General features: G+C 41.0%; 1 long non-coding RNA gene across 2 annotated transcripts in view; it reads right to left on the bottom strand.

The window, feature by feature from the left end:
* The window catches only part of LOC102005533, a 94,608-nt gene that overhangs the window by 50,382 nt on the left and 17,875 nt on the right, over positions 1-26,351 (bottom strand). Inside the window, exons 4-5 of one of the 2 annotated variants that reach the window (XR_001235012.1) lie at positions 9,803-9,890; positions 6,817-7,072 (exon numbers count right to left, since the gene is read on the bottom strand). This is a non-coding gene — a long non-coding RNA (uncharacterized LOC102005533). Of the gene's footprint in view, positions 1-6,816; positions 7,073-9,802; positions 9,891-26,351 lie in introns of those variants that run through there. The other variant, XR_259028.2, reaches the window with a different exon arrangement.

The raw sequence follows: 26,351 nt of genomic DNA, 5'->3' as shown, positions 1-26,351 counted from the left end.
GTATGATATAAGATCCATACATCAAAATCAATTGTATTCCTATACACAAGAAACAAACAATCCCAAACATGAATCTTAAAATGTTCTACTTAAAAATAAAATATTAAAGAATAAATTTAACCATACAATTGTTAAGAACTGTAAAAGGAAACTATAAAACATTCTAAAAGGCAATTAACAAAGAAGTAAACAGACATTATTTGTTCATAGGTTGGAAGAATCATCAATTTTAAGGTGACATTCTTACCCAAATTGATGTCCAGATTTAGTGCAATGACTGAAAAAGCCCAGCTAAATTTTTTTCTCAAAATGGTTAAGTTAATCCTGAAATTCACATAAAAATGCAAGGGATTCAGACAAGCCAAAACAATCTTGAAAAAGAAGAAAGTTGGAGAACTCACATTTTCTGATTTCCAAACTAACTACAAAGCTATGGTAGTAGTTTAATACTGGCATAAGCACAGACATACAGACAAAAGGAATAGATTGATATTCTAAAAATAAATCCATACATTTATGGCCATTGATTTTTACAAGGGTGCTAAGACTATTCATGGTCAAAGAATAATCTTTTTAACAAATGTGCCAGCACAAATGGATAGCCACATACAAAAGAGGAAAGTCAGACTCCTCCTACATACATACACAAAACATACATAAACAAAAATTAACTTGACATAGATCACAGACTTAACTGTAAGGGCTAAAATCAGAAATCACTAAAAAGGAGTTAGGTACGACTCCCTGAGTATAAGTAACACAAAAAAGTAATGCAGACTAAACCAAAATTAAAATGTTCTTTGCTACAAATGATACCATCAAGAAAGTGAAAAGAAAACACAGAGAAAGGTAGAAAATATTTGCAAAGCACGTATCTACAGGACCTGAGGTAAAGAGCTCTTACAACTCAATTATAGAAAGATATCTCCCAAAAGAAGAAAAGATTTGAACAGACATTTACCTAAAAAACCTGCACAAAGCACCAATAAGCACATCAAAGATGTTCAATATCATAAAGGATTAGGGAAACAGAAATCTAAAACACAATGATATGCTAATCATATCTACTAAGACAGTCATAATTTTAAAAGCAAACAGTAACAAGAATGTGAAAAAATTAAAACCCATACACATTGCTGGTAGAACATACAATAGCATAGCTACTTCCAAAAACATTTGGGCAGTTTTCTTCAAAATTTTAAACTAAATGATCCAGTAATTCTATTCCTAACCATATACTCAAAAAATGAAAAAAAAAGTTCCCACATAAACTTGCCCTTAATGTTCATAGCAACATTACTCATAATAGTTAAAAAGTGGAAACAACCCAAAGTCCATAAAGTGATGAACAAGTAAAAAAATGGAGTACTTCCATAAAATAGAATATTGTTTAGAAATAAGAAGAAATGGTGTACTAAGACGAAGAGTGAAAATATTATAAAGAAAGAAATCAGTCACAAAAGCCCATGTATTATAATAATTCCATTTATATGAAATGTCAAGATAAAGTAAATCCATGGAAACAGAAATTAGATCACTGGTCTAAGACAATGAGCTAGGGAGAACTAGGCGTTAGGAGGGCAGTGACTGCTAAGACCACTAGGTGTCTTTTAAAAGGAACAAAATGTTCCAAAATGAGAGTACAGAAATGGTTGCACTACCCTGTGAAACACTGAAAAGTGTTAAGTTGTACACTTTAGATGAGTGAATTATAAGTTTCTGAATTATATCTCAATATTAAATCTCATGGTCAGTGCTTCTTAAAAGGTGGTCATTCATTTCTCAGAAAGATTTATAAATGGCCAAAAGGTATATGACAAAAATTCGGTACCACTAATCATCTGGGAAATGTAATAGAAATCACAAGATCACACCAATGCGAACGTCTACTATCAAAGAGAAAAAAATAACATGTGCATGAGGATACAGAGAAAGGAGAGGACACGGACACTGGTGGGAGAAATGTGAAGCAGTACAGCCACTAAGTTTCTCAAGAACCTACAAATAGAATCACAATATACCCAGCAACCCTTCCACTGGGTTTACACTCGAAGGCCAGGAAACCAGGGTGGAGAAGAGACATCTAACCTCCCGTGCTTACTGCAGCACTGTTCAGAATGGCAAAAATGTGGCATCAATGTAGGCGCCCACTGGCTGATGAAAGGATGAAGAAAATGGGACATGCATGCACAGTGGAATATTATTCAGCTGTACAAAGAATAAAATCCAGTCACTCATAGCAACATGCATAGAACTGGGGGGGTACGATAGCAAGTGAAACAAATAAGGCACAGAGAGACAAATACATGTTCTCACTTCAGTGTGGAAGCTAAAAAAGCTGCTCTCGCAGAAGTAGAGAGTAGAACAGTGGTCTCCAAAAGCCAAGAAGGATACAGGAAAGAGGATGGCTGTGGGTACAGGGACGCTGGTGGGCAGGAGGGGCTCCAGACGTCAGACGTCGCGGGGTGGGGGTGCTAGTTGTTCTTGCCTGATGGTGACTGAGGAGAACTGAGCTGCTACAAGCTGCTCTCACTAAAGACAGGAAGTGGGGTGCGGGACCAGGGTGGGAAATGGCCTCAATCAATTGGAAAAAGGACCCCCAGTGGAGAGGGCACACAAACTAAGCACAAAGGCCTGTGGGCTTTCCACCCAGCGGGACATGCACAATTCAAAATGAAATGCAGAGCAACAGTAAGTCATAAATATTCTGGTGCACGGCACGGAACACCCTAAAACAGGAAGCACAGCAAGCTGAAGAAACCAGGACGAAGCAGCTCCGCTCACACCCCTGTGGCAACCCGGCTTGCCTGTTAGCCATGGCCCACTGGGCAATAAACCTTTTTGCTTTGACACCACTTCCTCATTTGTGGGTTGTCTCTCACCCTTCATGACGTGGTCCTGGAGAATTCTTCTCCTTGGGAGGGAGGGAGAGAAGGAGGAAAAGAGGAAGGAAGAAAGCCGGATTTCCCTTGATTATTTATTCCCAACACACATGAATCTGTCGCCCAGTTTTACTGACTGTGTCCTCATCCCTGCAGAGGACTGGGAGCGTGGTATCCACCCTTGCTTACTCTAGTCTAGTTCCAGCCAGCAGCTAGGAGGACCACGATTTACCTGACGAAGCAGATCAATGTGGTCACTGAACCGTCTCAGGACAGGCACTACAAGGTTAAATGAGGGAACACACGTAAAGAAGTTGAAACAGTGCCTGGAACGCAGCAACCATCAGTTTCAGCTCTCTCCCACCTTCTCCTGCTCCATCATTCCTCCGTCCCTCCCCTTCCTTTCCTGGGAACTGGGACCAAATGGGGTTTCCATGGGGCTCGAAGGATCCACCTTAGCCCAGTAGTGAGGCCAGCACCCAGCTAGCATGAAGAAGAGGAAGCAGCGCACCACGTGGGAATTGAAGCCCATTGGGGTGCATCTGCACATGTACCCTGGATCTACCCACCACCAGACCCTGCAGAGTGACTGCTCAATCACAGGGAGCCACCATCCCAGCCCAGAGTGGGTCTTGACTGCTAAATGCCATTCTCCACAAAGATATGCAGGGGCTTCCTTCGAGGAATTAGCTGAATCCAGAAATGAATTAGGGGAAAAAAAGAAGAAAAAGAGGATAGAATGGTTGCCCTCAATACTCTCTGAAGTTTGGTTTCACTAATAATAACTATTGTTCTTATTACTGTTATGACTGATAATATTAATTGCTTCTTATTACAGGACAGAAGTTACATCAAGCATTAAATTGTTTTAATTTGTCTACTCACAATAAGTAGATAAATTCATTTGATTTGGCTGCATTAAAACTGTATGTGATCTCTGGTTATGTTCAGGAAAAATATTATATGAAAGAAGACAGACAGGCTACTGATTTTTCTGTATTCTCAAGAAATGCAAATTAAAACAACACTGAGATTCCATCTCACCCCAGAAAGCATGGCTGTTATCAAGAAATCAACCAACCACAAATGTTGGAAGGGCTGTAGGGATAAAGGAATCCTGCTGTACTGTTGGTAGGAGTGTAGACTGTGCAATCACTGTGGAAATCAGTGTGCAGAGTCCTCAAAAGCTAGGATTAGAGGTCCCATTCGACCCAGCTATTCCCCTTCTGGGTATATTTCCAGAAGAATCAAAAATATCATACCACAGTGATATATGTGTACCCATGTTTATAGTAGCACAATTTGTAATAGCTAAATCTTGGAAACAACCGAAATGCCCATCAACCAAGAAATGGATAAAAAGATGTGGTATTTTTATACAATGAAGTACTACTTAGCTATAAAGAAAGATAAACACAAGGCTTTTATGGGCAAATGGATGCAACTAGAGACCATAAGCAAAAGTGAAATAAATCAGACTCACCTGTGTAAACACCCTATTGTCTCCCTCGTGTAAGAAACTGAAAGAGTAAATAAGATCCAAAAGGTACAATAGATATTGTGAAAGGGAAAGAAACTACTCAGAAACAAAGGACAACTGGGATGGAGAACAGAGAAAAGAAGGAAGGGGAAGAAAAATATATATATACATATACACAAGATAACTAAGGTAATTGTACTACTAATTTCTATTAGTTCATTGACAGGAACAGTTAGTGCTCATTTTGTTTAATCAATTTGGCACCCCTGTATCTGGTAATCTGAGCAACTACTTTGAAAATAACGATATGAAATACAAAAGCCATTGTTAATTTCCTATCATCTTGTTTTGAAATTCTGTATTATTTTTATTGTTTTTTATTCTCTCTAAAATAAAAAAATTTATACCTTACCTAAAGGCTCTGTTCCTAAAGGAAGTTGCTGCTGTCTCTTGTACAATGTGTTAAAGTACTATTAACACAAATTGTGACTCTCAGATGATGAGAAAGTGTGCAAACACCTTACTCCCCTGCACCCACATGGCTGGTAGTGCAAACTGGAACTAGAATCCAAGATTCAATCAACAGATCACTTTGTATCTATTAAGAAGGGCAGACCATGCTCATCACATACATTTTCCAACAAATGCCACTCTGAAGTCTTGCCAAATTAAACGTTCCTAGTATCACACCACTAGGTGTGTTCAAATAAACCACTTTCCAGGAATAACTTTCATACGTTGGCCCTTGAATCGTAACAACTGCTATTGCTGCCCAGAATTACATACTATACTCAATGACATGCAAACTATTATTTGCAGATATAAAATCACACCGTTTTGTTACTATGGCATGTCTCTGCTAGGAGTATTTCAGAAGAGCATCAAATCTTTGTGTTTTCTATTAAGTAGATGGCTCGTCAGGCAATCAAAAGCCAGTATTATAGAAATGCTCTCTGATTTAGTAGAATGAAAAGCAACAAGCTGGGCGGTGGCAGTGGGAAAGTCAACCAGCCAGGCACACAGTCTGGATCTGATTCCAGCTTACTGACCATGTGACCCAGATGAACCACAGGAAGCCTCGCCCAAACAGACTGCAGAGCTGGTGTGGGAAATGACAGAACGTGTGGGAAGGTCTTTCTTTAATGCAGGTGTGACACACAGGCACAAAAATGCATAGAACATCTTACCCTGTAAGATTGTAGACACTAAACACATACAAAAAGCACTCAGATCAACAAACAGAAGAGTGAGCTTGTGCCATCAAAATGACCTTGGTGGTTATTCCCACTTATAACACAATACTTTTGTCTCTGTCCATATGGTATGGAAATGGGATTTCACCTCATGCATTATTTCCATGTCGGATTTCTTTTACTGACATCGAAAGAGTCTCCCACTTAGGTGCCTGTATATGCCCACAGCTCATTCTATTGCATAAGTTCATACTGGTGCATATTATTATAGAACACATAAGACATATTTCCTATTTAATTTGGATTGGTTTCCATTTCTCAGTACTTCAAATAGTTCCACTTGAATATTCTACTGCATTTTTGCTGCTAAAGTATACATTCAGCACATCTCTGTTAGGCCCAAGGACAGAATTGCCACTCATGTACGGCTCTCCTGCTGCTATTGTCACAAATTGCCACAGGTTGGTAGTTTGGAACAAGAGACACAGAGGTCAAAATTTTTACATGTGTCTCACTAGGCTAAAATCAAGATGATAGTGACACAGTTATGTTCCTTTCTGCAGGGTCCAGGGGAGAAATCTGTTTCAGGACTCTTTCAGATCCCAGAGGCTACCAGCTTTCCTTGGTTCATGGTTCCATCCTCATCTTCTATGGCAGCAATGGCTGGTAAAGGTCTTCTCTATATATGACGCCCTGACAAGGATTCTTTGGCTTCTCTCGTCCACACTTAAAGGAAAAATTGATTACATGGGCTGACAAGAATAATACAGGATTATCTCCTCAGCTAAAAAGACATCATATCAGAGTGACCCAAGCATACCCATGTTTACAGAAGCACAATTCATGATAGCTAAAGCTTGGAAGCAGCCTGTATGTCCATCAACAGATGAATGGATAAAGAAAATGTGATATTTACCCACCATGGAGTATTACTCTGCTATACAGAAGGATACATTTGAGTCATTTGTAGGAAAATGGATGCACCTGAGACTATAACATTAAGTGAAATAAACCAGACACACAAGTTTACATAGTCCATAGTTTCCTTATGTGGGAAACCCAAAGTATAAGTAAAATTAAAGAGCAAAATAAAAGATATATAACAGGAAATGGGAAAGATCTTTTACAAAAGGAAAGAGGACTAAAAGAAGGAAGAGGGAAGGAAACATAAAAGGAATTAAGATGTGTTAGGCATATGGACCAACTCACCACAATGAATGGAATCCTTATATACTACAAATATGTACTTATATATATTTTTCTGAAAGCAGCTGATTAGCAACCTCCATTTCATCAGCAACCTCAGTTCCCACCTTGCTGAATAACAGAATCAGTCTCCAGGGAATAAGAGGAGGAAGATGTCTCCAAGGGCCATGAATCTCCCTTCCACAGTATACATACATTTTAAAAGTGTTTTTAAAATTTGCCTTGAACATATTTTACATCACCGGAAAGCAAACCAGTTTCTTCTTTTCTATGCCTCAGCTCTAGTTTCTTCTGTTAGTCCCGTAATGCTTCTAAATATAGACATAAAAATAAATTATAAAAATTTTGTCTATATATATTAACTTCAACCATTTATAATATAATACAGTGAAAGCTACAGAAATACAAAATAAGTAAGTGACTTCCAGTCAGAAGGCCAATTAAGCAGGTGCAGGGGGAAAAAGACATAGTGGAAAAATGTAACAAAAATATTTGTACTCCACAACTGAGCTCTGGATTTTGAAAGAAAAACGTGAGAAACAGGATAAAACCATGGTAACTAAATCCAGCTCTACACATTGAGGGCTTTGCTTTTTATTCCTATCAGAGCTAGAAATGGAAGTCAAACTACATACATGGTTTTGAACTAGAAACATTTCCCATCGACACAACCAGGAGCCAAGAAAATCTCATCTCATCTTTGAAAGGTCTGAAAAATTTTCACTCACTGGCTTACTGTACTCATCCGCTTTCACTTGACTTGACCAAATACCCATCACCCTCAATGTAAAGGAGAGATTTAATTTGGCTCATGCTTTAAGGGGACTCATTGTCAGGTGACACATTGTCAGCTGGCTCCAATGCAAAAATATTACAGTGGAAGGGCTTGTGGAGAAAAGCCACTTAGTTAACAGCAGCCAAGAAGCAGTGCAGGGAAAAGAGCCAGAGAACAGGGGTTCACGGAGACACTGGCCTGAAGGCAACACCTCCCCAGCCCACCCACACACACTCACAAGTGTGCTCCACCAGTCATCTTTTCAGATCCCAAAGGAAATCAAATAGTTGGGCTGGGGATAGCTCAGTGGCACAAGCACCTGCCTAGCAAGCACAAGATCCTGAGTTCAAGTCTCACTACCAAAAAAAAAAAAAAAAAAAAAAAAACCCACAGAAAATCAAATCATCACTCCATCCTAGCCACCAAATCCCATTCCTTGGCCACTTGCTACCCAAATACACCTCCTGAAACCATTCATAACACCCAAAGACAAGCATAAAGACAATATTAAGTTCATAGCTGCACTTAACATAATACAACTGTCCTGCATACAACCAGAAACAAAACAGTCCCTCCCCCAAAATCTGAAAGTTCCAGCATCTTTCAAAAGTCCAGGTTACAGTCTAAGACTCAAGGCAAACTCTTAACTATAAACCTCTGTAAAATCAAATTCAAGTTACATAATCTCAATGTACAATGGGACAGAGCCAACATTCCCTTTACAAAAAGGAGGAACAAGGGGTTGAAAAAGCACAGATCCAAACCAAGACCAAAGCCCAGCAGGGCAAATATTAAGTCTTGCAGCTACATATTGGGCAGCTGGTGCACAGGGCGGGAGGTGTCAGTTCCAGAGCCCTTTGATGGCCTCACCACCTGGGCCTTGCTGGTTGCAGACAACATGGCCTTTCTGTTGGGTTTGCTCCACTCATGCTCTGCAGCATTCCAAGGCAGACAGTGCATGTTCCTACCATCTCTGCCTGCCTGGGGTTTGCACTGCACCTCCAACTTCATCCTGCAGTTTCATACCCTGTCCTCCCAGGGGCTCCTTGCCTGACCTAGGTTTTCCCTCAATGCTTGCATTCTGAATGCCAGGAAAATCACTATCATTTCTACAAAGGGCCAATCAAATGGTTTTGCCTCCCACAAAAGTCATAAAAGCTCTTCTCCCCTCACTAAGTTTGTGTTTTATTGCTCTCCCAGCTGCCATCAGAGCATTTAGGCTGATGTTTGTTTAGGGCATTATTCTGCCCTGAAGGTAAAAGAGGTTGACTAACACTGTTCAGTCCAGCTGGTTTATATGTCAACAAACTGATAACCAGGTGCATTTTTCCACAACATTTGTTTTGTAGACTTACCCATTAATGGAACACTTAAGTGTTAAGTGAAGCCTTTTTTTTTCTCCTATATGTCTAGCTATTCCATTTAGCTTGGTTGCCAGGTAGTATTTCTGGTATCCATTTTGCTACTTCACACTTTACTTTCTAGGCCCATCAGCTATTCCTTCTTAATTTTATAATTCAAATTATAAACACTTTTCCAAATTATTTTTTAAAAAAAACCAACATTACTTAAATGATGCCGAAATCTCCTGTCAGCAGAAGCACTAGCCAAGTCCCCTTAATGTGACTATGGCTGCAGTGGCCTCTAGGTGTCTGAATGACTGACCAAGTGAGTGTGTCCAAAGGACCAATTCCCTAGGTGGCCACACTCAAGCAAACGGTTTGGAGCTCTCTTGCCAAATAAAAGGTTTACACTTTTGAGCCTTCAATAGGTAGTGTCTTGCTAAGTCTTGAGACATCCTCAAGGCAGTTTTTCCTCTTCTCCCTGTACAAGCTGCCTAGTTTCTCTCCAATGGCAATAATCCCTTCAGCAGCTGGACCTATTTTGGTCCCAACTTTACATGTGATTCCTTCTGGGGCAAAATTTAGGCTTTTAAAATCTTTGTGCTCTTTCTTTTGCCACCAATTCTCCCTATCAATACAGCTAAAAGCAATCAACAATACCCATGCCACACCCTCAGTGTTGGGCTATCTTGAAATTTCCTGCACCAAATCAATTAATCCACCACCCTTAGCCTCAGTATCCTACAAAGTATAGGATATGGGCAAAATATAGACAAACCTTCTGCCAGAACATAACACACGTGCTCTCTACTTCAACTACCAATGGCATGCTTGCTCCCAATTGAAACCTCCTGAGCCGGGACTTTACTGTCCACAATCCTGTCAGGATTCTGGTCTATCAAGCTCCAACTAGCAATACTCACCAATCTCTGTTTATAGCATTCTAGGACTTCTTTAGCTTGCATCTCCAAACTTTTTGAAACTCCTCCTCCAAACCAGTTCCAACGGTTTCTGAAAAACATAGTCAGGTACAGTCATGGCAACAGTTTACTATATCAGTCAGCTTTCCAGTTGCTCTAACGAAATACCTGGCCCCTACTTAAAGGAGAAGAGATTTCATCGGGTTCACATTCTATGGGGATTCATTCCATGTGCAGCTGGTTCTACATCAGAAACACTACAGCAGAAGGGTGTATTGGAGCAAAGCTGCTTAGTGTATGGCAGCCAGGAAGCAGAGCAGGGAAAAGGTTCTTCAGACGAACGTGAGACAGCAGACATTCGTGATAGTGCCTTATCTCCCTGCCCACCCAGGCGCATCTAGAAGCACTCTTCACTGATCCCCTAGATCCCAAAGTCAATCAAGTTGACACTCCTCCTAACTGCCACCTTTAGGCAACAGTGCAGAAGAGGACTGCCTCACTCACACACTAATGGCAAAAGAACCTCCAGGAAATCAGAAACTTAAACCTACAGTAAGCATATGTGTGGGAGTTCACTACCTCCTCACCAGCAACACACCAAGCTCAAAACAGGGACAACAGAACTGTCACATGATAATACCTCACCAGCCTGGAAGACTCAAAATTTGCATGGAATCTCACTGAAGATGGGTGCACAGTCTAAACTACAAAATAAAAAGGAAACTCACCAGTGTGAGAGTCAGAAGAAGCAAGAAATAAAGGAATGTATACCCCAGAAGTCTTGCCATAGAGAAAGCCTAGAGGGTCTGAAAAGCAAGTACTGTATATATAAACTTCTCAAGAAATGAATGAAGAATCAGACTGAGGAGATAAGCACATTACTGAAATGCTTTATAAAAATCAGATCTGGGCACAGGGAGCCATGCAGCAGCAAGCACTGTTGCACACCGGCCCTCAGGGTGGCCGCCACCACTCAATTGAGAACTAGCATGACACAGAGAAACAATGGCACAATTGGCCCACCATGCACTGGCTGCAGATGCCCACCCACAGAAGTGTGTGAATCATTCAAACATGGAGAAACCCCTAGGAATACATGCCATACAACAGGTCACTCTTGCTCCTGTCGTTGAGAACCAGAAAGGTCCAGAGTCAGTGGAGGAGCAGCTGCTGAACAAGGACTCAGAGAACATGAGAATGCAGACTAAGCTTGAGGAGTCAGAGGTCCTGTGGACTAGGGTCATGAGAGCCGTTCGGAAGCTGTAAACCAGGAGGACCTTGCACAATACCTGCAGAGACTCCCTGGAAGCCATTCTTCCCCTGACAGTACAGACTGTGGTGGAGCTCTGGAGAGGTCTGCAGCAGGATTCCTGCTGCCTGTGCTGACAGTTGGGGAGAGGACACTAACTGGTTGTGGGGTCCCAATGCTATAGAAGGCTGGAGAGAAAATGCTGCAAAACATGGCTTTCACCCCAGATGGCTCACTTGAGATGTTAGTAAGAATTGCGTCCTCAGTGTTCTATAGCTGTGACGAGGAGGAGGCCAAGGACAGAAAACAAAGAGACCGAGAAAAAGCAGCTGCTTTTGCTGCAGCACTAGGAGAAACAGATCCCAACTCTGATTCCCGGGGCCCCAAGAAGAACTCAACGACTGCATTCATCTGCTGCCACTGTTAAAAGCCAGGCCACCTCAAGAGGAACTGCCCTAAGAGGGCCCATGGGCCATGCCCTGAATGCAAAGGTGACCACTGGAGATTGGTCTGCTCTCTGAAGCAGAGGCCCCAGAGCTCAGACCCATGCTACCAGTTAGTCCAACAGGAATGAGAGGGCCCAGGGCATACTCTGCCTTCTCCCTTTGGCCAGACTGTCGTCTCCATGGAGGAGCCCTGGGTAATCATGACTATGGAGGAACAAGAAAACAGCCTGTTGCTAGACACAGGTGCAAGTCTCTCGGTCCTTCTTTTCAATCCTGGCCTTCCTTCCAGCCATCATACCTCAGTGAAAGGAGTCACTGGTGAGGAGGTAATACACTATTTTTCACAACCCTTAGGCTGTAACTACTTGTTAGATCCTTCTTGCGTATCTCTGTCTTCCTGAGAAACCACTTTGAAGATACCACCATGTATTATAGCAGCCATTGATATTTTCCTACTAATCTATCCATAACTCTGTAATGTTTGTATTGTTCCTATCCTATTTTGTAAATGGATGCATGTCTATTATTATGTGTTTCCTACAACAATCACTGAGAAAAGTTAATGATTATTCAATAGGTTACTCATGTATACCTCTATTTATTTTCTTTAGAAGCCACTTTGAAGATACCAAAGTATAGTACAACAACTATTGATAATCTCCTACCTCTTTTGTCTGTAACTCACCATTGTTTGTCTATTTGTTTTCCTGAGAAACTATCTTGTAGATAACAATATGTAAAACAATAACCATGGATAATTTCCTACCACTTTGTCTGTAATTTGGTAAGCCCCCCCCATTATTATGTCATCCTTCTTTTACTCTTTAAAAGAAAAAAAAAAAAGAAAAAGCAGATCTGAAAAAGTAAATAGAAAATCTGGAAATGAAACAATATAAACAATGAAAATCTCTGTAGATATGTTAAATATGTATACACTTTAGAAGTAACAACTGGTAAACAGGAATTAGAACTGAGACATTCACCTAGAATAAATCACAGGAAGATCAAGTGCTAAAAATTATGACAAAGAGACACACAGGACAAACTAAATTGCCTCATCTGTTATTAGAAGGGGGTTCAAAAGAGATGGAGAGTGGAGCGAGGTCTGAAAAGCAAGACCAAGCACAGTCTCTGACCACAGTCTCTGGCTCTTAATCCAGCAGAAAGATTAAAAAAAAAAAAAAGGCCCATCTTCTAAGACCTGAAAGTAGCTCGTGGGGCTCCAGAATCCTAGGGCAGGACCTTGACACTCAGCCTCCCTATCGGGTCATCAGCTTCTCACTCCTCAGATTTGAAATGACATAATTTTGAAGCAGAGATAGAGCCTAGTCATAGCCGAGGTTAGGGGTCTCCTTTCCTGAATCTGATTTCAGAGTCACCACGGCAGCTTTTACTTTTCCTGCTTGTTCAGAGAGGGAGGAGAATTTACATGTCCTGAAGCACACATTTACATGTCTACTGATAGCGTCCATAAGGACAATCTATTGATTTAGGTAGCCCAGCATCCACCTTTGTCCATCCACTTGATCTTTACTTTGGGGAACCTCACTCCAAGTACACACAGCTCCAGGGCAGGCATGTAATCCTTAAAAAAGGCAATTTAATAAAATCTATCTTCAAGGCTATAATAACTGTCTCAGGGATAGATATGAAACCCAAGCAAAAACAAAGAGATGAACTGTAGGGCTCTCAGTGGAGAGAACTTTTCTTCTGGAACCATTAGGTTAGTAGAATGTAAACCCCATCGGCACAGGCCATGGTGCAAAGGAGAGGTTCACTGCAGATAAAGATACCCGAGGAAGGGAGACCCACCCACCGTTGAAGGTGATGGGCCCTGAGTCCAGCCGTACCTAATCCAATGTCACCCCTGGACTCCGTGGTTTATTAGCTAAGAACTTCTCTTTTCTGCTTACGGCTGTTTGACTTATATTTCTGCACTATGTGACTTTGAGAATCCAGACTAATAAAATTTTTAAAAGCAGTAGCAGAAGGAATAGCAAGAAGATAGTTGTTCTCTAAATAGTTTCCCAATTAAAAATGCTGAGAAAGATTTGGGCTTTAATCCCAACATTACTGTAACTCATTAACCATGTCCTACTTTGTAAATCTGATGTATATTTTGTACGTCTTAGAGTTCTTCCAATGACCTCTAAAAGCTTCACAAATTTACAAACAACTTAAAATGATTTTTAATTAATTGAAATGGAAAATATGACATTCATAATTTTAAGAGAATTTTAAAATGCCACAAATAAAAGTATCAATTTAGCTTTACAAGGAAAGAATTGATAATAATGACAATTAACATATTTTGGAAGCTGTATAGGCAAAAGGAGGTGAGATTTTAGCTCAAAAAGAAAGGCCCTAGTTGTCCATGAATAGACAATTATCAGGTAGGGGGAGGATTTGGTTGGGATAGAAAGATGTGCTCACACGTGTTTACATAACTAAGCTTACAACTGCGACTCTGTAAGACAGATCAGAAACACTCTCCAGACAAACCAATGAAAACATGACGCCTTCCTTCCATCATCCACTCTCACAGTCTCCTGTGCCTCTTTATATCCCTAGTCACTCGATAATGTTACAATGATCTCCTCTATAACCTCTGAATGTCAAATATTAGAGCCAAGCAGTGAAGTAAACTCATCCTTTCTCTGTATTCCGTCTGCAGGATGACACATTATCTGTAACCAGGAATAAAGACACATGATGTATAAAATAACTCAATACTAAGTGCCCATAATCTATTCCAAATTATGCCACACTTGCTCAATAACAGGGCAGATTGGGATGGTCTTGTACTGCTGCCAGCCAGGTACAGTCCCTGGGTAATGACCATCGCCTGACTGAGGTGACCTGCTGTGCCTCCCAGCTGTCACCCTCTGTGGTTTTGGTCCCCAGACCATTCCAAGCCATTTTGCAGAAGGAACAGGAAGTGTCCTAGATGTCAGGTAAACCATCCGACTATACCATCACAGTGTGTAGAATGCATGACAATAGCTTGGAAGAAAATCTCAGAGCTAACATGCCCACGCCTTCAAGACATGATTCATGACTGCCGCTGCCAACACATAGTCCAGTACTGCATGGGACAGCACCAACCTGGATGATGGGAGTCCAAACACAGACTCTGCAGGTAACAGTGTTACAAAAACCCACACAGTTTACTAAACTAATATTTTTCATTTTAGATATGTATAAGTGGTAAATAATAAAAATATCTGCTTAATAACAGAGTGGTTTTTTAATGAAATGCACATTCTCAGTGATAAGGAAAGGTAATACAAGCGATTAACTGATACTGGTGTTTCCTCCTAGGGGTAGTTAAAATCATGGAGCAGCCTATAAGGAATAGGTCAGTAGGTGAAATTTAGCAATGTCTGAAACCAAGCCTCTCACCTCAGATGCACCTTTTACTTTGTGGGAGGTCTGGTTTGTTTAGATGTAAGATTTCTTCATGATTCCCAAAAAGATGTGAGCTGACTTCCTTACAATATTGCCCATGTCCTTTTAACTCTCTGTTGACAATTATGCCTTTTTAGCTTTGCTCTGCCAAATCTGTATCTGGGGCTATAAGATCATTAAATTTATTTCTTAACTGTCTCTCTTTCTGTGGTCCAGACCCTGAAAAGAAAATACAATCCCAGCAACACACACACACACACACAAAAAAAAAAAAACATGTATTGCAATCTCTTCTCAACCTTTGTTTAAAATCTGTCTTTCTAAGGCATCAAGGCTCTCAAAAATCAATTGCTCTTTTAGAGATAAAAATAATATGCTCCCACAGCACACTGATTATATGGGTATTAAAGTTTCCTGACTGCTGTAAAATCAATAGAAATGTACAAACTAAAAATAATGCTGCTTTTTTTTTCCTCGAACAATATGCTTTAAAAATCACCTATCAAATTTGAGTTATCCTTGCAATAGCCATATCTAGTCACTTTTCAATTCCTGGTACTTTGCATTCAATTATTGAACCAAACATAGTGGTTAAAGGCTTAAATGAAAGGTCAGAAATAGCCACTGGCCAGATCTGGAATAGCATGTTCTCCCATTCAATGCCACTCAACTTTGCAAATAAACAGTTGTTGAGAACATCTGAGTAGGATGCATTACTTGCAGACCAGTATTTCCATGAATAACAACAAGAGTCAAATCAAGTATAATAAAGGCACTGGAGAGCTAGGCAAGTGATGAGAACAAGAAAGGATAAGATTGTGTCTCCAAAAAAAGCACAGTCTCAGAAAGGTAATTTGTAGCAACTGCTTCCTAGCTATAGTTGTACAGGTAAAGGATCACAGTGGAGCTCTTGTGATTTTGCGAGGCTAGACAGTGATAGCTGGAGATTGAAGGCCCTTGAATGCATGGCCAGGTTCACTCTGATAGTTAGCAAGGCAGGAAATGAAAGGGTTAAATCATAAGCATCCATTAAACAAAGCATAATGTTCTACCAGTCTATGCATTGTGAAGGTAAAAGCTGGGATTGAAGACTTAGCAGGAGAAGCAATGAACACAACAGACTCGGTTAAATTCCTGGAGGATGATGCTTGCTGGACAGGGGACAAGAAGACAGAGACTGAGACTTTCTGAAACTGTAACCCAACTTCACCCAAGCTCAAATAAGGTGATCAAGCTACTAATGTATCTATCTTGCAGAAGAAGAGACAGCTGTCTCTAGAGGGCGGAAGATAACATCAATTTGTAGCTTCTGGAGCTTCTATCACTTTTTATTTGCAATGTCTTGCAGTCAGTCGAAAATTACTAGGCATAACATGACTAAGAGAATATGACCTAAAATCAGAATGCACCAAAAAAAAGACACTGGAGCTAATAACCCAGGCTTTTAAAATAACTATAATTATACATTCAATATAATTAGGGGAAAGATGTGAAAATAAGATGTGATTAAAGATAAGGGATTGTCATATGAAACTTGAGACACAGATATAGAGGAAGGTGCAGATGTAGACAGATATAACCAAAAGGAAATTCTAGAGTCAAACAAAATGATATGGGAAACCACTGGTAGACAGATTCAACAGTAGATTGGCATTGCTATAATCTGAAAGACAAGATACACATTTCTATTAACAAACTAGTAGTTTGCCTTCTTAGTTACTCTATCCCTTCTCCAACTTCTCTTTCTGTTGCTGATGACATTTTTGGCTTTTGTTTGTTTTTTTTTTCCTTCTTCTACTCAAATGGCACTGAGGTTTTCAGTCTATATGAAGGTGTCTATCACTTCATTCTTTAAATTTTCTGAATGCTGCATTTTATAACACAATGATCATGTTCCCTTCTAATTTCTCAAATGTTAATTAATCTTGTATTATTATAGTTAATATTTACATTCTTAATCTCATATTATTATAGTTATTTTATAGTTGTTTAAATAAAAGGAATTTTATCATGAAAATATTCATTAAACCCCCAAAATAGACAAAAAATGAAAATGTCTTCACCAAGACACAGTACAATCAAATTGCCAAAAGTCAAAGAACTTTTAAAGAGAAAAGCAACTCATCACATACAAAGGAACTATTGAGACAACAAATACTATTTCTCAGTAGAAATCCACAGCCTGGGAGAGACTGGGATGATTTATACAAAGTGCTGAGAGGAAATAATGACAAAGACTGCCACATGTGGTGAAATTGTCCTTAGAAATGACAAAGATTCCCCCAGAGAAACATAGGGATGGAAATTCATTGCCACTACACCTACCACAAAAGAAATTATAAGAAATGCTAAAAAAGAGTTCTTAAAGTTGAAATAAAAGGATGCTGAACTGGCAACATGAAAGAAAACACATGAAACTATCAAACTCAACAGTAAGTATGAGGCATGGTTGAAGTACACAATGAAAGCTTAAATTTTTAAAAACTATTACAGTAAAAGGCACATTGACATTAATTCCCCTCGAAATACTCCCTCTCGCCTCAAACACTCTTATACCATCATTCTTGCCACTTTCTGAGGAGTTCTGAAGTCCTCTTGCACAAGAATCTTCATGAGGTAGGATTAATAAGGATAAGGATATCTTCATGAGGTAGGATTAAAGGTACAGTGAATGCTGCTGCCCAGGGCCATCCAACAGGAAGGCAGATTTATGAGCACATTACAGAGTGTCCCCATCCACCTGTCCACCAGATCCAGTATCATGTCTTTTGGCTCCTTCCCAAACTCAAAACAGTAATAATGAAAGGCAAATGCTTTGGATCGTTCCAGGACATTAAGGCTGCCACAACAGTGCAACTAAAGACACACACACACACACACACACACACACACACACACACCCCTAAGAAAGTCAACTACTAGAAGAAATTAAATTTACCAAGGTTGCCCGACACAAGGCAAATGTAACAAATCAATTCTGTTTTATATATCAGCAATAAAAAAATTGTAAATGCCCTCTGTAATAGTATAAACATTACAGATCTAACACTACATCTAAGAAAAGGTAAGTGAAACTGCCACTCTGAAAATTACAAACTATTATTGATAGACAGACTTAATAAGTTCTAATGTTGTATAGTACTGTGAAGTGACTATAGTTCACAGCAAACTATTATATATTTTATGAATACAAAGAAGAATCTTGAAGGCGTCAAACAAAATGTAATAAGCAGACAGAAGTGTTAATTAAATTGATTTCATCAGTACATATTGTATGCATGTACTGAAATATCACATTGTGCCCCATAAGTATGTGAAATTACTTATATGTTAATGATTTTTTAATATTTAAGGAGATGGAAATGCTATGGATTTGATTATTGCACATAGTTTAGATGTACTGAATTATATCACACTGTACCACATAAATACATACAATTAAAAATTTAAAACTTTTTAACAATAACATGACTGAGAAAAATTTTGAAACACTTAAGTAAATTAAAAGGACATTACATGGACTAAAAGATTCAACACTACAAAGATCACAATCATCTCTGAAGTGGTCTATGGATTCAATACAATCAAATAAAAAATTCCTAATGTGTGAAAGTTGGTTTTATTTTTTAGTACAGAGAGTGGCTTTTTAAGAAAGTGGTAAACTGACTATGGCCAGGTGAGGGTGGAATTTCAACTTGACTGTCCACAGGATCCACCCCAGGCACTAGTGGAACAAACTTCCGGGTGTGTCTGGATGGCTCTCATAGGCGTGGCCTTGGTGTGGATGTCTGATCATTTACTGGCTCTGCTCCCAGCTACCATGAACTAAGTAGTTTTTGCCATGATGCCTCTGCCTTGGAACCAGCTAATCAGGAACTGATAATAATACTCCTTCACGTTGTGGGTGTTTAGTATCGTGATTCATTAATGAAAAAGTTAACTAAAACAGAAAATGGAGTGCCAGAGAAGTTGCTGCTATTGTGACTACACCTGACCATGTGGTTTAGTAGCTTCTGTAAGTAGTTTGTGGGAGGTATTTGGAAAGGTTTGGAGATAGGGGCTAGAGAAGCCCTAGGATACTAAAGCAGAGTCTCGTGGGTGATTCTGAGCAGACCTCAGAAGACCAGAATGGTGATGCAAATGAACAGCAAAGCTCCGGCTCAGGAGATTTCAGTTTAAAAAAAACAGATCCCCTTGGCATTAAGCAACAGGCCATGTGTATATCATAGTCTTCCAGAAAATTTGTCTGCATTTTGCCCATGTCCTGAGACTCTGCCCATGTACTAAAATTAAGGGTGGTTGATGAATTAATCTGGTGAGGAAGTTACAGGACAGCCTGATACTCAGACAGTGACATGGGTACTGCTGGCTGCCTTTAGCACTATTTTATAGTAAAAATCAGGGGCCAATCACAGAACAGAAAAATTTGAAAAACTTAAAATTTTGGCCAACGAGAAACTCCATGTAAAGTTGAAGCCAAAGCCTGTGTGGCTACTTAAGAGACTGGCAACATCAGAACGAAACCAAGAACTGGGTACAGAGACCAGAAGAAACATGCCTTGATGGCACCCCAGAAATCGGCAAGACCTCACACATGGCAGCCTCAAAGGTGCAAAAGTGTAAACTTTCCATCTGGCAAGAGAGTCCTTGGGACCCCTGCTCCAGCAAAGCCGCCTGAGGAATTGGTACCTCAGGATTCACATTACTATCCTCAGACATCCAGACACTCATAGGTCACTGCAGCCATGGTCCAAAGGGTCCTGGCTACTGTTTCCACTAATAGCAGATCTTGGTATTACCCACATGATGCTGGTTTACTGCATATAAAATGCAAGCATTTGTTGCATGCAAAATGCAAGCATTTAAGCAGGTTAGAGAGGCTTATGTCCAGATTTCAGAGGAAGGCCTAGGAGACCAACCAAGGATCCCCTGAGAGGACAGTGTGTAAAGCTGTAAGAGCAAGCTGAAGGTGTAGTGGAGACCCCAGGAAGTTGGAGATGTCAGAAATGTGGAATATCTATTTTCAGCTGAGGAAAGCTGCAGGCCATGAAGGAAGCCAGCCTAAGAGAGCAGTCTTGTGGGTTGCAACCAACGTGTCTACAGGGCTGGAGCCAGCAATGTTCTTTGGAACTCACATTTTACCAACATGTGTCCCAGATGCTGGACTTAGAGCTACAGGATTAATACCTGCTCTGTTGGTTTTCTTTCTTGTTTTTGTTTGATTCTTTTCTCTCTCCTTATTCCTCCCTTTTGGAATGGGAATGTTTAACTGATCCCACTACACCTTGGGATTAGGCAAACTCTGAAGAAAAAAAAAAAGACAGGTTTCTGCCATTCACAGGACTCATAGTGTGGCTCAATTCAACCACCCAGCCTGCTCATGAAATAGACCTAGAACTACACCTTCAAAAGACCATGAGTTAAGCCAAAAAGCTATGTGTACTTATTTGCTACTAATCGTATACATTCCACTCATTATTCTTAATAAACATTCTTACCACAGAATTTTAATATACCTAATAAGGCAAGAATACTATTGAAAATCAAAAATGAGAAAAAAGGATAAAATAGAAACAAAGCTTTGTAAATAAGGAGGGCAAGAGGGACCAAAGGGAGGGGAGTAGAATGGGAGAAAAAAGACGAGAACTAAGACATACCACGCACAGGTACAAGTTCCCTATGATGAATGTGATGGATATCTTTATCTAACGTGTACCAATAAACTTAATAAATATAAAAAAGAATGCTATGGAGTTTACTGAAGCAGATGTGATGAAATAAAATGTACAAAAATGTGAGTGAGATGCTTTTAAAATGAATATTTTAAATGATTTTTAATAAATTTTTATTCACTTGAAATATTTTCAATAACACTATCATAAGGCAAATATATTGGTTTGGTTTGGTTTGGTTTGGTTTCAAAGAACAAAATGCTGAAAGTCAAAGGACTGGGTCATAGCAACCCCCTCCCATTTTGTCCCTACTTCAGTACTCAAGCACAGCAGAGGTTTGTAAAGTACTCAAACCACAGCGGTGGTTTGTAAAGATGCCTCCTAACAGGAACCACCCATTGTGCACAGACAACCCTTTAAAAATAAAGGTCTGCAAGTAAAATCCATCAGAGAACTGGCTCTACCTTCATACAACAAATTCATCTCAACAACTTAAAAAGGAGAAGGTAGCAGTCAGCACAATACTGTCAGATCAGCATTCTGCCAAACCCTGTATCACAACTTAGGTATTCGTGTACACACCCTCCTCACATACAGAATTTTTTCTGACTTTCTAAATCAATATAAACACACTGGACTTCTGCCCCATCTCATAATCTGATAGAACTCGAAATCTTGTTTTAGCCTGTTGAATGTTATCCTAAAAAGTGTAATTGAAAAAACTGTACTTATCTCAAAAAAAAAAAAATAGTAGTAATAGGGTGAAGTCTTCAAAATCACTGTATAGTTTCATGGTTATTTTCTCATCAAACCTGGGAACATTATGTAAAATTCCCAAGTCTTTACTAGGTAGAACTTCAATAAAGAACATTCAGAAATATATAAAACAAAGACTCCTAAACGGTGAGCTTCCTAGAACCTTCTTTCCACTCTCCAGACTGATTAACTTTGGTATCTTCTCTACTAACACAGCCTTCCCCATCTCCCTCAGCCAATGGTCTACTCCTACACCAGGTAGTAAAGATTTGCAAGGAAAAGGGACCCCTTTTATTCCTAATGAGAATGCAGGAGCCCTTTAAGTACTGATTGCCTGATTTTAAATTGCTCTTTTCAAAATGCTACATACACATAAGCAATTGTGAAAATTCCCCTCAACTACTGGGTTGCAATTACCACAATCAGGACTTTTGAAAAAAAATCATCAGAGGTAAGTCAAACCATATGCATGAAGGATAGAGACCAGCAAGATTTTCTAGTCACCTGATGGACAAATCAGTCGCCTAAGCATTTTGGATGATGTAAAATGCACCAACTGTGATATAACCATCAAATTATTACTAATGCACCCATCCATAAAAGCTCTCTCTTCAGGCCGACTTCATTAGTGCTTCAAAGTTCAGAACATAATCTCATCATCTCTCTGCACTTTCAGTTCCAGTGGAAACACACAAGAACAGCCATCAAGAAGGCCCTCCATCAAGCCCCAGACAGAGGAAGAGGAAGCGGAGCAAACTTCAGGAAGGGTGTTTTGTCTCTTTCACGGACTACCCTACCTCTTCCCTCCACCACGCTGGAGAAAACCATCTCACTATCAGTTATGCAGTTTTAATCTGACTCCTTCACTGCCCTGAGAGCTAATGACCTCATCTGTAAAACCAATGAGCTACACTCCTCCAGAAAATGATCTTTACAAACTTTTCCAGGTTGAAACTATACTTCTGTAAGTCTGTTCTAGGGCTAAGGTATGCTTTATTAAGACAGTTAAATGAATTTCTGTTTGACAGAAACACTGTTTTTAAAATATGAATGTAAGTCCATCTGACACTCTTATTTTAGAGGAAAAGAAACTGAAGCCCAAACAACTGGAATGCTATCGTGCAGCTAGCTAAGCTCGGCCCAGCTCAACAACACTGAGCCAAGGAGCTCACTCTGGGACTTCCGCCCTCACCCCACTGCACAGCTGAAGTCTCCTCTGAAAAGATGCAGAATAATTAATGTCACTATACCTCCAAGCAGAGTCCTCCAAAACCTTGCAAAGTTTTAGAAAAGAATATCCAAGAAAGAGTCAGTCACAAAGGAAGACAGTTGTAGCTCAAGTCCGAGGCTCTGTGGATAAGAGTAATCACTTCCATCCAGTTTCTCCAGGGATGTTCGAACTAAACTCGTGACCTTGTCAGCTCTGACCTGGCACAAAATCACAGAGCCTCTGTGTCATGGGGGACTATGACGCCTACACTCATCTTGACTGTTCAAATACGGGGCTGTGCTTTTTATGCATAGTAAGGTAAGAGGACAGCGCTGGGAAGCAAGGAGCCCCGAGGATAGAGCTGGGTGCCCTGTCTCGAGTCTACACAAGGAGGGCTGCAGCACAGGAGGGCAGGACCCAGGAGGGGTCCCTGGTCAGGTGGACTTAAATCTCTATTTCTAGCTTAAGTATCAGTTAAGAAGATGCCTCATAAGGAAGAGCATTTTAGTCGTTCCATATTTACTGATTAAAATCTAATGTTTTCATTTAATGCCACTTACTTACATAGCCCAGACTTGCAGGAAAAGCCTATTTAATCAGGCATGGGAGATATTCTAAAGTTAATTCAAAATATGAAGTTCCACAATCTGCTCAATTCTCAGGCCTACATTTAATATATAATAACCTGAAAGAATTACTTTGCATTCCAGAGCAAATGCTAGAGTGGATTTTCACCAAATAGTGTTTCCATCTGCACTAGACGACAAGATAAGCCATGATGAGTGTAAAACAGAAAAAGAAATTATTTTCCTAAAGCATTCTAAATAAGTTGCTTGCTCTAGGGATTGTACAATGAGTCCATTTAACCTTTGAAAACATTCCAAGAGAGCAGGACAGAGTGAGATCCACCATGGCGGAGCTACTGTGTGACCAAAGCAGGTCTGTGGAGCAGGGCGCCTGGTCTGAACTCTCCAGTTACTCTTCAGTCAGTTAGAGGCCCTGGCTTTTTCTGCTCCCCCTTCCTGTCCTCCCTGCATGTGGCCCAGAGGCGGCAGCAAACCCAAGGCATGAAGGTGCGGGAATTGGGAAGGGGTGGTCTTCCCTTTCCTCTACTCTGTGCATTTCACAATTGCTTCAGATGAGTTGAAGCCAGGTATATCAGTGCATGCCTCTAATCCCAGCACTGGGAAAGCCGAGGCAGGAACATAATTGAGAGTTAGAAGCCAGCCTGGGCTGCAGGGTGAGTTCAAGGCCAGCTTAAACTACATAGTGAGGTCCTCGTCTCAAAACAACAACAACAACAAAAAAGAGTGGTGGATCTTGATCATTCAGAACCACCAAGGAAGGCTAATGACAAGCTGGCCCATAATTCTGCATCACTCACTCCTCCATTCTAGATGTTTTCACTTTTCTGGGCTCTTATATTCAAACACTCGAAAACTTTCCAAAGTGATTAATTCTGAAAGGGCATCTGTCCCTTTAACATTAGATACACACTGCCAGGTCAGAGGTTGGCTAAGGAGAATGAAAACAATGATGTTGGACTAGAGGTCCTGAATAGCTTATGTTCCTTAACACGTGTGCGTCTCGTTAAACACTTCCACGTGCAGGAGTCAGTGTGATCCTCTCAAGAACGACCTGGGTATGGAGACCAGGTCAGGAGGATGATTACCCCAACCTGACTAATGGCGGAGGCCTCAGTGACGGGAGCAGCAACGACAATCTTTGAACTAAGGCCTGTGATATGTTAGCACGGACACAGCGGGAACTCCGAGATTCATGCTTGCTCAGAGAAACGCTCAGAGCCTTTGCAGACCCGACGACCCGCGCTGAGACTCAAACACAGATCTGGCAGTGAATTGAGGGCTCCTGCAGGCAAAAACGGTGGTGAGAGTCTTCAGTCTCTCCTCCCGACACCCCCTCTTCAGGAATCGCTCTATCTCTCCAAGCCCTCCCGCTGACCATGCCCATTTTACGGTTTTCACTTGGGAAGGTGCTCTCTGTGGGTTGATCAGAGCCCCTGGCCAGGCTGAGGGGACCGGAGAGGCCAGAGGCAGAGAGGATGCATCAGATTCCTTAGGGCAGGGGCAGGTGAGTAACCAGAGCCAGGACAGATCAGCTGAACCCTCTAAGGGGCGGGGCACTGCAACCCACAGACTGGCAGCTGCAGAGCCCATTCCCACCATGTGAAAGTAGAGGGAAACAACGTGGTGGGGAGGAGACCGCGGCGGCAGTCCCAGGCTCGGGATTGGGCCTGGCTCCCCGGATGGGTTGCTCTGCTGTCCGGTGTTCCACCTGGGCGCTCGGGAGTTTCTGGCGTACTACCCTTTCCACTTCAGCTCTCATGATGAGACCGCTTGCAGCAAGCAAAGGCGCCTGGGTTTCCTGAATAAGTCCGAAGACCGCACCCACACCCCCATACCCACACCTCTGTGTTCCACCTGCTCGGTGCTCCTCTCTCCTTCCACCCCACGCCAAGCATGCGGGTTTGGGGAAGATCACTATCTTCAGAAGATCATCCAAAGAATCTGGCAACATCCCTGTAGAGTATCACCGTGACCATTTTTCATTATTACATGTGTGTATTACACGCAGTTTACAGTCATCTTGGGAGTGAGTACATTTACCTAAGATAGCTTGGTTTTTTTAAAAGACACACTTTGATTTCTCTCTGTTCCCTCCCCTCTCCTCTAAATCACCTGTCCCCCATTTTCGTTCTTGTTGGTATTAATCTCATGACTTAATCTCATCAGTCTGATGACACGTAGTTTGCACGCACTGAGCTTGTTAGGTGCCTGTATGTGGCACATCTTTATTCTACTGATTTCCCTTCCCTCTTCCCCTCTCCTCTGACCCACGTTTTCTTGGACCCCATGATAACCATTTTTTAAGTGAGACTTTGATTCAAATCACACTAACAAATGATACCACTTGTGTCTAAAAGCCAGTTTCTCGGGCATTAAAATGCACATTTCTCAATATTCTGCTCCCCTTGTCTCCCAGAACACCCTCGCAGCAGTTATGCACCACTATTGACTCACCACTGTCTGTGCAGGGTTTTGGAAAGAACCATGAAAAGAAAAATGCTATAGGATATGGGGAGATGAATGCAGTTTTGCTTAGAAATCATGAAGTCACAATTCTCAACTGATCCTGGCTTTTGTGGAGGGAGAAGGGGACGGGAGGCTGTGTTTTCTTTCAGGAAAATTGAGTGAGCTGCAGCACATGGCCGCCCGAGTAACCAGCCCTGCCGAGGAGCAGTTCTATTCTAAGGCACTTTGCCCGTGGTTCCTGTGAAAATGCGCAAGTTGTTTCCTATGGAATCTTACAGAGATAATGCCCTGGAACAAATATTAGGGGCTAAGTTCAGTGCTAGACAAAGAAGTGTCATCTCTAGTGGAAAGGGAGAAAATCACCAAAAACGCTGAAGTCCCTGTTTCACAGGTGATAAATTGGCAATGAACAGCAAGGAAATTTCATACTTTGTTTAACCTTGGAAGCTTTTCCTCCAACGATCTAGTAGAAAAATCCAGGTACAGGGCATCTGTAAGCAGCCCCTGCCCACTCGTCACCTGCAGTCCACAGCCCCAGGCCCCATGGGCACCAGAGCACCTCCACAGCCCTAGCCTCTTCTCAGACCACCTCCAAACTGATGGTGAGGGGAGCACTCAGAAATTCATGTGACACACTGCCGGCTGGAAGATGATATGATAAGTGACAGGTGTAAAGAAACCTACACACTCCTGCAACCTTCAGGAAATTTGAATGTCACTGAGAAAATAACAGCCATTGATGTATTGGGTACTGATGG

This window comes from Chinchilla lanigera, unplaced genomic scaffold (genome assembly GCF_000276665.1).
Source record: "Chinchilla lanigera isolate Chin_1 unplaced genomic scaffold, ChiLan1.0 scaffold00001, whole genome shotgun sequence".
Classification (NCBI taxonomy): Eukaryota; Metazoa; Chordata; class Mammalia; order Rodentia; family Chinchillidae; genus Chinchilla; species Chinchilla lanigera.
This window is presented reverse-complemented; position numbering and strand designations above follow the sequence as displayed.